Here is a 15,897-nt window from a genome sequence, read left to right as displayed (position 1 = left end):
GTTGTTTGGTAAAAAAATTTTTTTACATATTTGATTATCGATTGTGACTCACCAGTCGGAAATTCCTGGGTCCGCCACTGCGCCTTACAGTTGGTTGAATGGCCTTGAAGTCATGAAACCCTAGTTGTAACATGACTTGTCGAGCACGAATATCATCGCTCTTCGTTTCTAAGAAGATGAAGATTGTTGGCTTGTGATTATCAATAATTTGAGAAGCATCAAGAAGAAAATCATTTTTATTTGCACCTTGAAGATTCCATAAAATAACTTTCATCTTTAAATTGGGAAGGGGAATTTGATGAGTGTCATTTATGGCACTCATTTGGTTCTTTTTAGGATGAATTTCATTCTATTCCAGAGCTCTTTTACTTAGCTTTTCCTTAATTTTACTCTTTATTTCTTTTAGTTTGCATTTTCTTAGTTTGATTTCTTTCTTTATGCATTTCTTGGTTTATTTTGTTATTTTCTCTTTTATTTGCTTGTTTTCCTTTATTTTTCAGGTTAAGGTCGTTATCCAAGTTTCCCGAGGCCTATTCCCAAGTTCTGCATTGATTAGGATGTCTAGTGTTCTCCATTTGAAGCTCAAGCATGGAGAAGTGCAAGTTCCTAAAGTCCTTGAGCTGTGCATTCAAGCCGTGGGGGCATGATTTCTAGTCTTAAACCCGCAAACATGGAGTTTAGAAACTACAAGGTCCCGTGTTTATCAAGAGCGTTAAGTGGAACGTACGAGGAGCATTAGAATGATAGGGAAGGAGGCTGCCCTGCTCCTAGGCGCGGGCGCACGCGACTATGGCGCGGGAGCGCCTGTCTGGGTCCCTGTTCTGTACCCAGATTTGCGCGGCCGCGCTCTTCCTTATGGTTGGCTGCGCCTGTATGGGTTTATTTGGGGACGATCTAACTAACTTCTCTTAGTTAGTTTTACTATATATAGATTTTCTTTCTATTTTTAGAGGGATGATGATTAGAGAATCATTAGAGAAGATTTTAGAGAATTAATTCTTAAATTAGGCTTGGAATTTTAGAGAGAGAAACTCTAGATTATAGAGAGAGAAGTTCTTGATTGTTGATTGATGATTGAAGATTGTTAATTCTAGCATTTCCTCCATTGAATTGAAGCAAGTTTGTAAGGATTTCTTTTACTTTAATGCAATTTTTAGCTTATCATTTCAATTGCTTTGTTGATTTTTCAAGTTTGAATTGAATTTGTGATTGAATTAGTTCTATTTATGTGATGATAATGAAATTGTTGATTAGCTTAGCTTTGATCTTAATTTCAATGGATTGTGAGTAGTTCTCTTGCTAGGGGAATGGTGAAGCATGTATGAGGGATGGATTGATGCTATTGGGGGAAATTGATGGAGTTGATGTTGTTATTAAATTGGTTGATGATTAAGTGCATGTGTGTGATTAATTGAAGAGTAGCTAACTTTGATTTGTTACACTAGAATGCATTGTAAGCTTGCATTGATACGGAAAATTGATTTGTGGCTTGCTTTTGTCGATTGAGTAGGTTTGCAAGGTTCCTAGTTAGAGTCTCTCGTAGTTGGCGCTAGCTTGACCTCTATGAGATTAGCCTACCTTACTCTCTTGATTGCTAGTTGATTTTCCCTCGCAACACTTGACTTAGTCATCTCCAATCACAATTAGCTATGTCCATTCCGAGTACATGCGGATCCTAACCCTAGTGCTTGTTAAACTTGATTTCATTGAGATTGTTGGATTGTTTTGAATACACACACCTCACTTTATTGATTCGAAACAGCTTAGCTTTGACTTTAGCATTCATTTCCCATTCCTAGTGGTTCGACCCTCAACTTACTCTATGCTTTGTGTAGGGTGTGTTGAGAGATTATCAATTGTGTTTTGATGTTTGATTGTTGATTAGTGTAGTTGTTCTTCATATATAATCTCCATGAGTTGGAAGAACTTCGATTGGATGCTTATAATTGTGCAAGCATGTACAAAACTCGCACTATGGAAGTGCATGATAAACTCATTGTGAAGAAGGAGTTCAATGTTGGCGACAAGGTCCTCCTTTACAATTCTAGGATGAGATTATTTCCCGGGAAGCTAATGTCTCGTTGGAGTGGTCCTTTTTTTGTTCAAGAGGTTTTTCCTAATGGTGCGGTTGAAATATCTCCTTTGGATTTTTCAAGAACTTTCAAAGTCAATGGTCATAGGCTCAAGCGCTACTATGATGGATTTTGTGTGGGGGTTGTTCATGATATGAATCTTTTTGATCCACCTTAAAGGGTGGAGAATGTCAAGCTAATGACTTTAAACAAGCGCTTTTCGAGAGGCAACCCGAGTTTCTAACCATTTTCTCTATTTTCCTTGATTTTTGTTTTCTTTTTGTTGTTTCTATTCTTATTTGATTTCTTTTCTTGATTGTGTTTTTAGGAGGTTTTGATTGGATTTCCAACAATTTTGGTTCCTATTTTGAAGAGAAAGTGCTCAAGTTGGTGAATTGGAAGTATGCTTAAAAGTTGAAGTTTGGTGGGTTCAAATGGTGGGCTCATAAAATCTTGTGTTGAACCCACATTCTTGGGGTTTAGAAACTGCTTGCCTCCACCTTTATCATGATCATTTCCCTTGTACTCACCGATGTGCTCACGAGAAGGGATTCGGAAGATGGCATACCTAGAAGGGCGCGGGTGCGGGCGACTAAGGCGCGGTCGTGCACCCCCTGCTGATGCCCCTTAAACGCACCGACCTTCTCTCTTTTTCTCTCTCTTATTTTCTTTTCATTTCTACTTGGTTATTGTTCAAGCATCATCACCATTTTCCTTCATTATTTTACTACTGAAATTTCACCATTTTCACTTCATCTAGTTGTTTATTACTCTTAATCCCTACTCTAACACTTTCATTGTGATTTTCTCTTTCCTGAAGTTGGGATTTTTGGGTATCCCTTTGGTTTGGGGTTTGTTGCTTGCAATTTGGCATAATTGTGTTTTTAATGCTTTGTGTTCCACTTCTTTGTAAACTCTCATCAATCTAAGGTATGATTTCTTCATTTCTATTGATACTTATGATAAATTTTCTACCTTGGTTGTTGATGAGTGTTTAGATTGATTTGGTTATAGCCTCTTTAATGTATGCATTTGCCTACTATCTACTTCATTTGTTGTGTTAATGATGAAATTTTGGTGATTATATGAACTTGTGTTTGATGATTTTGCTTGACCATACCATAATTTTGGCACCACCTTTGTTGGAATTATAGTTTGATTATATTGATATGGGAATGTTAATGTGCATAGTTTGTTTTTTATGATGATTTGGAGTGTTGTTGCTCATGATGCATACTTGTGACTCATTGTCCTTACTCACTAGAGCATTTTTCAATTATGTGTGTAGAATGGTTCCTCTCCGACGAGCTAAGAGAGCTAGATGCTTTACCTATAAAGAGGTGGTTCCTGCTCCTTCCCACATTTCAGAGACTTATGAAATTGAGTTCACAAAGGAAGAGCATTGGGAGAAATTTGCAAAGATTTCAACTCGGACACTCTTTTCTACTAGATTCTATGATTTGTTGGCGACTACTTTGTTGGGTATCGACGATGATGTGAGATTTTTGGCTCAAAACTTGGGGTTAGAGGAATTCCTAAGCCTTCATGCTCCTACTTACTCTCGGATTACTTTTGAATTCCTCTCTTCTCTTGAGGTCCTTGAGGAGGATCTGGTGGGGGTAGGCATTTTTTTTTGTTTTTTTAAAAGCATTTTCCGACGGAATTTTCGTCGGAAATTTCCGGCGGAATACAGTCCATTGTACATTTCCGACGGACTATTTCAGGCCTTTAAATCACTTCCGGCGGACTAAATTCCGTCGGAAAAGGCCCATTTTCCGACAAAAGGTTTTCCGACAACCATTCGACGAAATTTCCGTCGGAAACGGGTTTTCCGATGGAAAACGGGATGTTTTCGACGGAAAATTTCCGTCGTTAAATGCTTGTTTTTTAGTAGTGTTTGCAAGGTGTATTCGTGATTGAACTTTGAAAGTACGATGTATTGATTGATATTCGGAATCAAGGTTCTTGAGGTTCTTTTTGTGTGGTTTTTCTAACAAGGATCAAGGTACGTTTAGGTGGCTAGATACCTTTGAAATTGATTGGTTTGAATAATATGTTTTACATGATTTGATTGGTGATTGAATTAAATTGATTTGAATTATGATTTTTAAATAAATTATGTTTGAAGGTTATGATCTTAATAAAAGTATTTTGAATGATTGGTTTTTTATTCATGTTTTGAATGGTTTGGATTAATTATCGTGTTAAAATAAAGGAATTGATTTTAAAAGGTTTGTTGAATTAAATAAAGGTTTTTCAAGGAAGAGTTAAAAGTATTTTGAAATTATTGGTTTTTTATTCATGTTTTGAATGGTTTGGATTAATTATCGTGTTAAAATAAAGGAATTGGTTTTAAAAGGTTTTTTGAATTAAATAAAGGTTTTTCAAGGAAGAGTTGTTGATTTTGAAAAGCTATTAATTAATATGAGATTTTATTCTCAAGTATTTATTTACAAGGTTTGATTTTGAAAGCATGTGGAATTAATAAAAAGATTTTGAATTATATTGGAACTATTGGATATTAAAAGATTTATTGTACCATTGAATTATTATTATTATTATTATTATTATTATTATTATTATTATTATTATTATTATTATTATTATTATTATTATTATTATTATTATTATTATTATCTCAAATAGCGGGGTGTTTACTCGCTAGGTTATCTTTTTCGTTCCTGCCCTACATGCGTATTATTATTATTATTATTATTATTATTATTATTATTATTATTATTATTATTATTATTATTATTATTATTATTATTATTATTATTATTATTGCTTTAAAAGCATGTTGGTAATCCCACTATACGGATTTGGTTTATTGATAAGGCCTTGTACTTTGTATGACCGGGTCTTTCCTCAAGAATAACCTTGTAATATAAGGAGACTAGCTTGGAGGGGTGTGCACATTTGGGTGAGGAATTGAATTAAAAGAAATTGGTTCTTAATAAAGGAATTGGATTTTTAAAGGAATTGGTTTTATTAATTATTTTGATTATTGAATCATTAAAATTGATTTTGGAATAATGAGTTTGGAATTTATTGGATTAATTATTGGAATTGATTTTCAAAGCATGTTTGCAAATAAATTGAGTTTACATTATCTTGCACTTATCGTACTTAGCATATTTTGCTAATCCGTATTTCCTATTTGTTTTGGTTCTCCCTGTTTACCGTAATGGTAAGTGTAGGAAATATTTCAAGCATTACCCCAAACTTGAACCCCACTGTGGTCATACACTTAAGCATGGTGGCGTCCAAAGGGAAGGAAGATAGAGCAAAAGAGTCGCCAACAAATTTTAGGAACTTGTAAACCGTTCACGAGGTGAAGGTTACACCCCTTAACGATCCAGGAGATCGTCAACTCCAATAGATCTGGAACCATGACTGGTAGTTCGGGGATGAAGGTACAAATCCAACCGAAAAGAGATTGAACCTGCCATAATAATAGACCTCTACTTTATTTTGATCGTATTCATGTGCGCTTTTTGACTAACATGCAATCAATAGGTTTACCTTAAACCTGTTTATCTATGTTGGTTGAATATTAATGCACAAACAAAACTATTATTGACGATCACTTGAATTATAATCAAATCAACCCTAAACAAGATTATTAATTATCTTATTAAGCGTGATTACAAGTACCAAATTCCTTTAAACATGCATAAAAGGCGTAATCAAGAAATAATAATAAATATAATCAAGCAACATAATAATAATCATAATCATAATCATAATAATAATAATAACAATCTTAATCATGTTAAAACATAATAATAGCAAGATCTTAGGCACGATACTAACAAGATTAATAACAAACCCTAGCATGTCTTTAAACACATAAAAAACAAAGCTTTAACCCTAACATGATATTAGGAAAGAAATAGGAAGCATCACAGGAATCACAATTGTCATATTTGATATTAGAAATTATAGTTATTACCCTAAACATGATACTAGGAATCATAATAACAATCTAAACATGATTTCTAAATCATAATTTCAATAAAATCAGTTAAAGCACTTACTTGGATGCTTCGTACCTCTTTCTAATAACAAAATACACGCGTTAGTAACTTCAAGGAAAATAATAAAACAAACAATTAAATTAAATAATTGAAATAGATATTAGGGACCAAACCCTCAGAAATTAAAACCTTTCACGTCTAGGGCGAAATAAACTTCGAACTTGGCTAGGTGTTTCTAGATCTTGTGAATGCGGAATTTTGTATGCAAAAGGCTAGTTTAGAAAAGAGAGAGAGAGAGTAATCAAGAGATTCTTGATGAGAAAGGGTGATAGAGAGAATTGATGAAAATTGATGATTGAAAACAAAGGTTTTAGGATCGGAGGCTATTTATTAAAGTGAATGATAATACTTTTACTACTACTAGTATCTACACATATGATAATATTGATTTATCTTTGGCATTTATACTTTGTATATGTTGTTTCGAAGGAAAATTTGTCAGGGACAACCTTTTATAACGCAATTTTTGTCTGGGACAACCTTATAAATTTTTTTTGGCAAAGTCAGACCACTTAAAAAAATAAATTTGCAAAGGGAGACCAACCCCCACTTTCAAGCCATTGACCACCGAATTCCGGCGTTGACTCCCACGTGACTAGCACGTGCTTCTCTTTTTCTTCTAATTACACCCTTTTCCCTCCAATTTTGTCACATAAAAACCCCTCCCCCCACCAGCCTTACCACCTTCCCTGCCGCCACCCTGCCAGCGATCGGCAACGCCAGCGGTCTCCGACGCCTTGCTGACCTTTCCCCTCCATTTTCCCCTTACCTCGACCTTCCCCTTTACCTGCCGCGTGACCGCCAAACGTCCCAGCAAAACCCTAACCCTTTCAACCCCATCCCCTTCTTTCACCACCATGACTCGATCCCATGAGCTCGGGCAGCGGCAATGGCCGTGAGCCCGTGGGCGTAGGGTAAGGGGGAAAGAAAGGGGTAAGAGGGAAACGATCATCCACGCCAAATAATTCTTAATTTTATTCCCATACAAGTTTTTAAGGTATACATCATTCATTTTTTTCAATTCCCTTCAATTTTTTCAATAAAATTTTCACAAATTACTTGAAATTGATGATATTAGGAGCTGGAATTCATTCACAAGAGTAATTGTACAGTTGGTTATATACCAAATTTCTTCTATACTACTTTCTCTCATCATATTGCCACCAATTGCGCCCATCTTATTATGCCTTTCATCCCAATTCGAGGTTTTGATATGTTCCCGAAATTTGTTTCTATTTAATTTGCCCCTTTTTTTTGTTTTTGATTGATGGGTTTTCTTTGTTATTGTCTATTTTCCAGAGAAATTGAAGGAGAAGGTTGAGGAAGTGGGAAAGGAAGGGGTGGGTCACCTTGGAGAGTGGTGAAGCTGGGTGTCGCGTGGATCGGTCACCGTGGAGGGTGGTGGAGCAAAAGTTGGGGCAGGGAATGTCTGGGGCTGCTAGTGGTGGTGGGTTTAATTAGAAGAAAAGAGGATCACGTGCTAGTCACGTGGGAGTCAACGCCAGAATCCGGTGGTCAATGGCCTGAAAGTGGAGGTTGGTCTCCCTTTACATTTTTTTTTAAAGTGGTCTGATTTTGGCAAAAAAAATTTATAAGGTTGTCCCAGACAAAAATTGCTTTATAAAAGGTTGTCTCTGACAAATTTTCCTTTCGAATATGATGTTTTGATACGACGATTTTATACAGTGTACTATGATACTTGATTTCTTTTAAAAAGTGACTTGGATACTATCATTTTTATAAGTATAATCTTTTATTATATGTGAATTCCATGATTAAGTGTTTATTTGCAAAGAATTGAAAATATACTTGGCCAACACAAGGTGATGCACAACCCTTGTAAGTAGGTGGTTACTCTGGGATTAGTCCCGACCTACTAGCGTTCTCTTTCCCTTTCTTATATATAAGTTATAAGTAAATTTGCTTGGTTATGTCATTTGTTACTTGTGTGAGTGCTTAACTTATATTCATTTATTTTATTATTAAACATACAAAAAATGTTTTCAAAATAAATTATTTATTTTATGGGATGGAGTCGTAATTACTTTATATGATTTTGGAGTTTTTTCTTGTGTTTCCTATTTACTTTTGCAGGTTGGTAAGACGGGTTGGTTCGAGTGAGGATGTATCATAGAATAAGACTATTTGTATTTGTTGTCACTTAATATACTTTTAGTTTAGGTTTTATACTAAGTTTGGGTTGTAATAAGTTATACTTGTTTTAGACCACTTAGCTATGGTATAATAGTTTAATGTTTGTTTTTATCGAACTTTCCAATGCCTCTTAGTAAGACTTCTAGGGTTTGAATGATGATTTTTGATTTGGGTATTTTTACCCGACCAGCTGGCCCAATCTGAGCCAGCCACGTGTCACTGGAAGGGGCACCACCTTGGATCTTCCAGATGGTGACACGTGGCAGGCAGATTTAGCCCCCTGGGAATGGCGGCTTTCAAGGCCCAAATCCCAAGGGGTCCCTGCAAAAGCGGCGTGCACTTTCCTAGGGCACCAAACCCTAGAAAGGGCACACATTCCTAGGACCCTATAAATAGGGAACATTCCCCTCATTTATAGGGATCAGATCTTTTTACAACTTTTATGACATAACCTTGATTGAATACCAATCATTGTCTGAACTGTCACTCTCAAGAAACAGTACACCTGAGCTTGGAATCCAAGCAGATAACCTCTTTTCCGCACGTTTTCACTCCGAATCTATACTAACTTAATCTTCGGAGGCGGACCACCGACCATTCGGTGCTCCGTTGTTTTGCAGGTACAGGCGCCCCTTGTTGGATCCAGGCTTAGTGTTGTAACTCTCCCGAGGGACACAAAAAACCCCGAAACATTTGGCGCCGTCTGTGGGGAGAGTACCTCTAAGATGGCTTCACAAGAACCTGTTCCGACTCCTGAGACCAATCGGCCTCTGGAAGACATAGTGGTCTAGACGGACCATGATTCAGGGGACGATGCTGATGTCGAAACCTACCTGGGCCGTGACGGGTCCCTCATCTCTAGACGCATCTGCAGTAAATAAAAGCGGGTGCGTCACCATGATCAGGCGGGTCCAAGCAAGACTGTTGGACAGCCAAGAAAGCCCTCAGGGCAACCGATTGATCCTTCCCAGGCGACAAGATCAACCACAGTCACCCGAGGCGAACTCAGGATACTCGTGAGCGGTCTCAGGGGTGAAATCAAGTAGCTTGCCACCAAGAAGTTGTCTACTGGCAAACAAAAGTCGGCCAGGGACCGCCATTCGACTCCTCATCCTGCCCCTAAGGAGAAGGCTCGGCCTTAATTTAACATCTCCAGAATCCGTTTCCCAGAAACGGGTACAAGAAAAGCCATTCGGCAATTACAGCCGGATGGTAGCAAGAAAACGTTCTCTGATGCTCGACATTACATCGAGCAGAAGAGAACCCAACTATCAGAGTCGACCTCTATGTCAACCTACCATGATAGCTTTCAGAATTGAGGTATTCCCAATCTGTACATGAGACCCCAGCAAGCAGCCCTCGGGTTCAGTCTGGCCCTCGTGTGATATAGTCGGCCCAGTATATGGCTCCGCCATTGTACCAGCCGCCTTCTTTACCATACATTCAGCCTGCCTTCTTTGGAGGCCAGGCGACATGTGGCTATCAGCCCATGGACTGGCAGCTTAGACTACAACACCTTGGAGGTCAACCCTCTGCATTCTCCCGGGAAATAGTCGAAGCCAAACAGCCGGCCAAGGTTAAGAATGTGTTGGTTGGGACCTATGATGGGACCTCCAACCCTGAAGACCACCTGCTAGTATACACCCACCTCATGTACTTACAGGGGTTGGATGATGCCGCATGGTGTCGCTGCTTTCCAGCCACCCTGAAGGGCATAGCCTAATAGTGGTTTGGCAACCTTCCGGTTGGTTGCATCAATAACTTCAAGACGCTTGCGTTCTTGTTTGCTTCTAACTTCTCTATGAACATCCCTGCCAAAAAGACAAGCCTTGATTTAGGCAATGTACAAATGGGAGATAGAGAAGGGATGCATTCCTATGTCAGGCGGTTCAATCTGGTGAGAATCCAGATCCATGGGCTGTTTGATGAGGTCGCCTACACAGACTTCTTTAAGGGTCTGAAGGACGGGTCTACTTTCAAGTATGAACTCGTCCGCAAACAAATCTTCACTTTGCAAGGAGCACTGCGAGAGGCGAAAGCCTATATACAGGCGACCAAACTTTTCTCCTCCAGCAAACAGTCAAACTCAAAGAAGTCCGACCGACAAAAGGAGAGTCGGCCTGCTCAACTGGCTCTAAAGCAAAAGAGAGCAAAAAGAAAAAACAGACCTGGGTCGTTGATAACTCCGATCAACCGGCCCAGAAGAAGAAAAAAGAGTGGAAGTCGTACGTTCCAAGGTACGAGTTCCACAAAGACTGCTGCTCCATCCTCTTCGAGATCAAGGATCGGCTGACTCTTGAGAAGCCGACTCCTATGAAAGGTTCCGCTGAAAATCAAAACAAAAACAAACACTGCCACTTCCATGAGGATGTCGGCCGTGACACGAACGACTGCTTTAGTCTCAAGCGGGAGCTTGATCATCTGGCCGAACAAGGACAGCTGAATTCCTATGTGAAGTCCAAAGTGACTTCCAAGGCGAATCCGAGCCAGTCCAAGAAGAAGACTCCCAGCCTACTATTAATACCGAAACAGATGAAGATCTGGTATATACAATAGCTGGAGAATTCGTCGGGGGTGGCCTGACCATTCGGGGCACCAAGGACCATCTGAGAAAGATGGTCAATTCTGTTGAAGAGGGAGAGGCAGCAAGCACATCCGCCTTCCTTGAAGTCATCATCACCGAAAGGGACAGAGGCAAAGTCCGTCGGCCGCATGATGACCCTGTGGTCATTGAATGCAAAGTGGCTAACCAACTGGTTGGTCTAATTTTGATTGACACAGGCAGCTCCTCTGACCTCATCAACCTCAAATGCTTATCCAACCTCAAGTACAAACCGGATAGCATGATGGAGGTCTCTCACACACTTGTTGGGTTTGGGGGAGGACTTGTGCACCCAGTCAGACGAATTGATTTGCCCGTCCGCCTAGGAAATAAGGGAAGCGGTCGACACATGACCATCCGCTTCCTAGTGATTGAAGAGATCACTGCCTACAACCTCATCTTTGGCCGACCCACTCTGAACGAGTTCAAGGCCGTCATCATTCCTACTCTCATGCTGCTCAAGTATGAGAAGGATGATGGAACAGTCGGTTCCCTCAACGGGGACCAGAAGACGGCTCGGGAGTGCTACCTCTCGGACATCAAGCCCGCGGCCGCAGCAGCCGGTCGAGGCAAACAGACAATCGACCTTGATGATATCAAGGAAGATCATTCGACCCCACTAGCCGGTAAGAAAAGAAAGATTGATCAGATGGTGGTGGTAAAAAAAGAAAAGTAATAGCAATCACTGATCGGGGAACGGTCAGATGACCTCCGTCCCCAGCCTGCTGGCGAACACATTGATATCCCTCTGGACGACAGTCGGCCAGAACGGACGGTTAAGGTGGGGACGGTTGCATTTTCTAAGCTGGGTGAGAACCTGCACCTGCTACTGAAAGAATTCAAAGACATCTTTGCCTTTGAAGTGGAAGAGATGACAGGCATCAGCCCGGATCTCGCTGTCAACAAACTCGACGTGGATCCCAAAAAGAAGCCCATTCGGCTAAAGAAAAGAAACCACAGCGAGGAAAGAAGTCAGGCGCCAGCCGCCGAAGTAAAAATGTTGCAGGACGCCAAGTTCATTCGGCCATGCAATTTTCCTGAGTGGGTGGCTAACATTGTGTTAGTAAGAAAGCCGAATGGAACTTGGCGCATGTGATATGAAATAACCAAGAAAAGACAAGTAAAAAGGAGGAGAAATCAAGTAACAACAAGTTCAAACCAACAAACCAAGATAACCTATCTCAAATTCACAAAGATAGATGAAATAGGGGTCTTAATCAAAGCCAACACCAAGTAAAGCTAAGATTAAGGTGTAACCACAAAGATTACAAGAGATGCAATCACAAAGAAAGCAAGATAATCACAAAGATTATGGTAGAGAGTGAAAGTCTCTTGATTACAAAGTTCAACAAAAATTAATATGCAAAAACGTCTTAAAACAACTTAAATAGTTCGCACAAACTGGCAGAAAAAACGGGAAAAGGTTCGGCCGAACTCTGGGTAAGTTCGATCGAACTTGTGGGTAGGTTCGGTCAAACTTTTTGAGTTCGGCCACTCCTACAAAGATGCAAAAATCAGCTCTGAAACTGCCTGCGAGTTCGGGCGAACCACAGTGTAGGTTCGGTCGAACTCCCCTGCTCCTGGACAGCTCAACTTCAAATGTTCATAACTTCTTCGTTTATCGCTAAAATTTGGCATGTGACTAGTCGTTGGAAATCTCTTGAACTTTACTTTCACCTCCAACTTGAATCACCTAAAAATTCTTTGTAACGAAGGAGATATGGCTGAATGAAGTAGCTGCATCATATATTGATAAGCTTCTTCTCTTCAAGTGTGATGATGGTTAGCCCCGAAAGGTGACCTCCAAGGAGCTTAGCTCTACTTCGTGTCATGACACGTGGCATGTCTTCCACTTCTTCCACTAAGTTCCATGCACCTGCGTCAGCATGTGTGTTGACTACACTGACCTGAACAGAGCATGTCTGAAGGATAGTTATCCACTGCCAAAGATCGATAGTCTGGTCGATTCAACAACCAGACATGCCCTGATGAGTTTTATGGACACCTATTCAGGCTTCCACCAGATCCCCCTATGGAAAAAAGATCAAGAAAAGATGGCATTCGTCACTGATCAGGGGTTGTTCTGTTATACTGTGATGCCATTTGGTTTGAAGAATGCGCCTTCTACCTTCTAACGAATGATTAATACGGTTTTCATTAATCAAATTGGAAGGAATGTAGAGGCGTACATTGATGACATTATAGTCAAATCCAAACAACAGGCGGATCAACTTACATCTCCGAGAAACATTCGCCACACTCAGAAGGCACAAGGTCATGCTAAATCCAAAAAAGTGTGTCATTGGTGTTGAGTCTGGGAAGTTTCTCGGATTCCTGATTGACCAAAGGCGAATAGAGGCCAACCCTGAAAAAATACAGGCGGTAATCGACATGCAGTCGCCCCGTACTGTGAAAGAAGTGCAAAAGCTAACAGGTTGTCTAGCGGCCTTAGGGAGATTCCTCTACTTCTTCCAGGAAGTCAGGAAGAAGACCAACTTTGAATGGGGGGATGACGCAGAGGCGGCTTTTCAAAAGTTAAAAACTCATCTGCACTCTTTGTCGAGGCTTGTTAACCCTTTTCCCAAAGAGAAGCTCTTCATGTATCAGTGTCGTTCTCTTAACTGAAAGAGACGATATCCAGCTCTCGGTCTATTTCATTAGCCATGTTCTTAGGAACGCAGAGCTTCGGTACCCCATGCTTGAAAATTTTGTCCTCGCCCTTTACGTGGCCATCAAGAAGTTAAAACCTTACTTCTTGGCGCATGCGGTATTAGTCTATACTAACCAACCGATCAAGCGGCCACTTACGACCTTGGAGTCTTCTGGACGAATGCTCAAATGGGCAACTGAAATACAAGGATTGGAAATCACTTATGAACCAAGGAAGGCAATAAAGGGGCAAGCATTCATTGACTTTATTGTTGAAATGACAAGGCCGGTTGCTCCGGACAAAACCAGTCAGGTTTGGAAAGTGTATGTGGACGGGAGCTCCACTACGAACGGCTGTGGTGCAGGAATTATCTGTCAATCTCCTGAGGGAGATAAGTATGAATATGAACTACGGTTCAAGTTCCAGGTTTCTAATAATGAGGCCGAATATGAAGCCCTGTTAGACGGCATCCGGTATTGCAAGGCGGCAGGGGCAAAGAAAATTGACGCCTGCTCTGATTCACAACTGGTCGTACTCCAAGTCAATGGAACATACGAGGCCACTCACCCAGCCATGATAAAATATTTGTAGGCGGTCAAAAATGAATTTGGGACACTTGAGGAATTTCATCTAAGTCAAGTGCCCAGGTCTTCGAACAATCAGGCGGACGCTCTGTCCAAACTGGCATCATCCGCCTTCTGTGAAACGCCTCAGTCAATTTTCTGGAAGGTCATGGAAAAAAGAAGTATATTTGATGAATACCCCATTGGAATTCTCAACCGAATCAACCTGGATGGACAACATCTGGGCTTATCTTACAGACAGCACGCTCCCTGATTCACCCCAAAAGGCGTCTGTTCTAAAGAAATGAGCGGCAAACTTCGAGCTGAGACAAGGAGAACTCTTCAAGAATGGTTTTTTGTAACCTCTATTGAAGTGTGTTACCCAAGAGAAGGGTAAAGAAGTCATCAAAGAGTTGCAAGCGGGTTACTACGCCTCTATTTCTGGCCAACTCTGGAGTCGGATGCAATGGAAATGGTAAAAATATGTGACAAGTGCCAAAAGTTTGGCAAGCTCATCCATCATCCGGCTACAGACCTGACGGCCATCCACAACCCAATACCCTTTGCTAAATGGGGCATGGACATACTTGGGCCTTTTTAGGGAATAATTCAAGCATTACCCCTAGCTTGAACCCCACTGTGATCATACACTAAAGTACGGTGGCGTCCAAAGGGAAAGAAGATAGAGCAAAAGAGTCGCCAACAAGTTTTAGGAACTTGTAAACCGTTCACGAGGTGAAGGTTACACCCCTTAACCATCCAGGAGATCGTTAACTCCAATAGGTCTGGAACCATGACTGGTAGTTCGGGGATGAAGGTACAAATCCAAGCTAAAGAGATTGAACCTGCCCTAATAGTAGGCCTCTACTTTATTCTGATCGTACTCATGTGCGCTTTCTGACTAACATACAATCAATATGATTAACCTAAACCTTTTTATCTATGTTGGTTGAATATTAATGCACAAATAAATCTATTATTGGCGATCACTTGAATTATAATCAAATTAACCCTAAACAAGATTATTAATTATCTTATTAAGCGTGATTACAAGTACCAATTCCCTTTAAACATGCATAAAAGGTGTGATCAAGCAATAACAATAAATAAGCATCAAGCAACATAATAATAATCATCATAATTAATCATAACAATTATAAAAATAATCATAATAATAATGATGATAATAATAATAATAATAATAATAATAATAATAATAATAATAATAATAATCATCATCATCATGTTAAAGCAAAATAGCAAGATCCTAGGCATGATACTAACAAGATTAATAACAAACCCTAGCATGTCACTAAACAATAAAAATCAAAGCTTTAGCCCTAACATGATACTAACAATCATAAATATTAGGAAGAACATAAAAGGCATCATACTTTTAATCATACTTGATATTAAAGTTACCCTAGACATGATACTAGGAAGATCAAAACGCCCTAACATAACATTAGGAATCATAACAACAACCTAAGCATGCTTTCTACATCATAATAGCAATGTAAACAATTAAAGCACTTACTTGGATGCCTCGTATCTCTTTCTAATAACAAAATACACACGTTAGTAACTTCAAGGAAAATAATAAACAACAATTAAATTAAATAATTGAAATGGAGATTTGGGACCAAACCCTCTGAAATTAAAACCTTTCACGTCTAGGGCGAAGGCAACTTCGAATATCTAGGTGTATCAAAGTCTTGCGAATGCGGAATTTTTTATTTTGAGAAAAGCTAGTTGTAGACACCCATTTATGTCTCCCCAAAACCAAACACAGTGATGAGTACCTTTCACGTTGAAT

The sequence above is a fragment of the Chenopodium quinoa genome, unplaced genomic scaffold (genome assembly GCF_001683475.1).
Source record: "Chenopodium quinoa cultivar QQ74 unplaced genomic scaffold, ASM168347v1, whole genome shotgun sequence".
Taxonomy (NCBI): Eukaryota; Viridiplantae; Streptophyta; class Magnoliopsida; order Caryophyllales; family Amaranthaceae; genus Chenopodium; species Chenopodium quinoa.
This window is presented reverse-complemented; position numbering follows the sequence as displayed.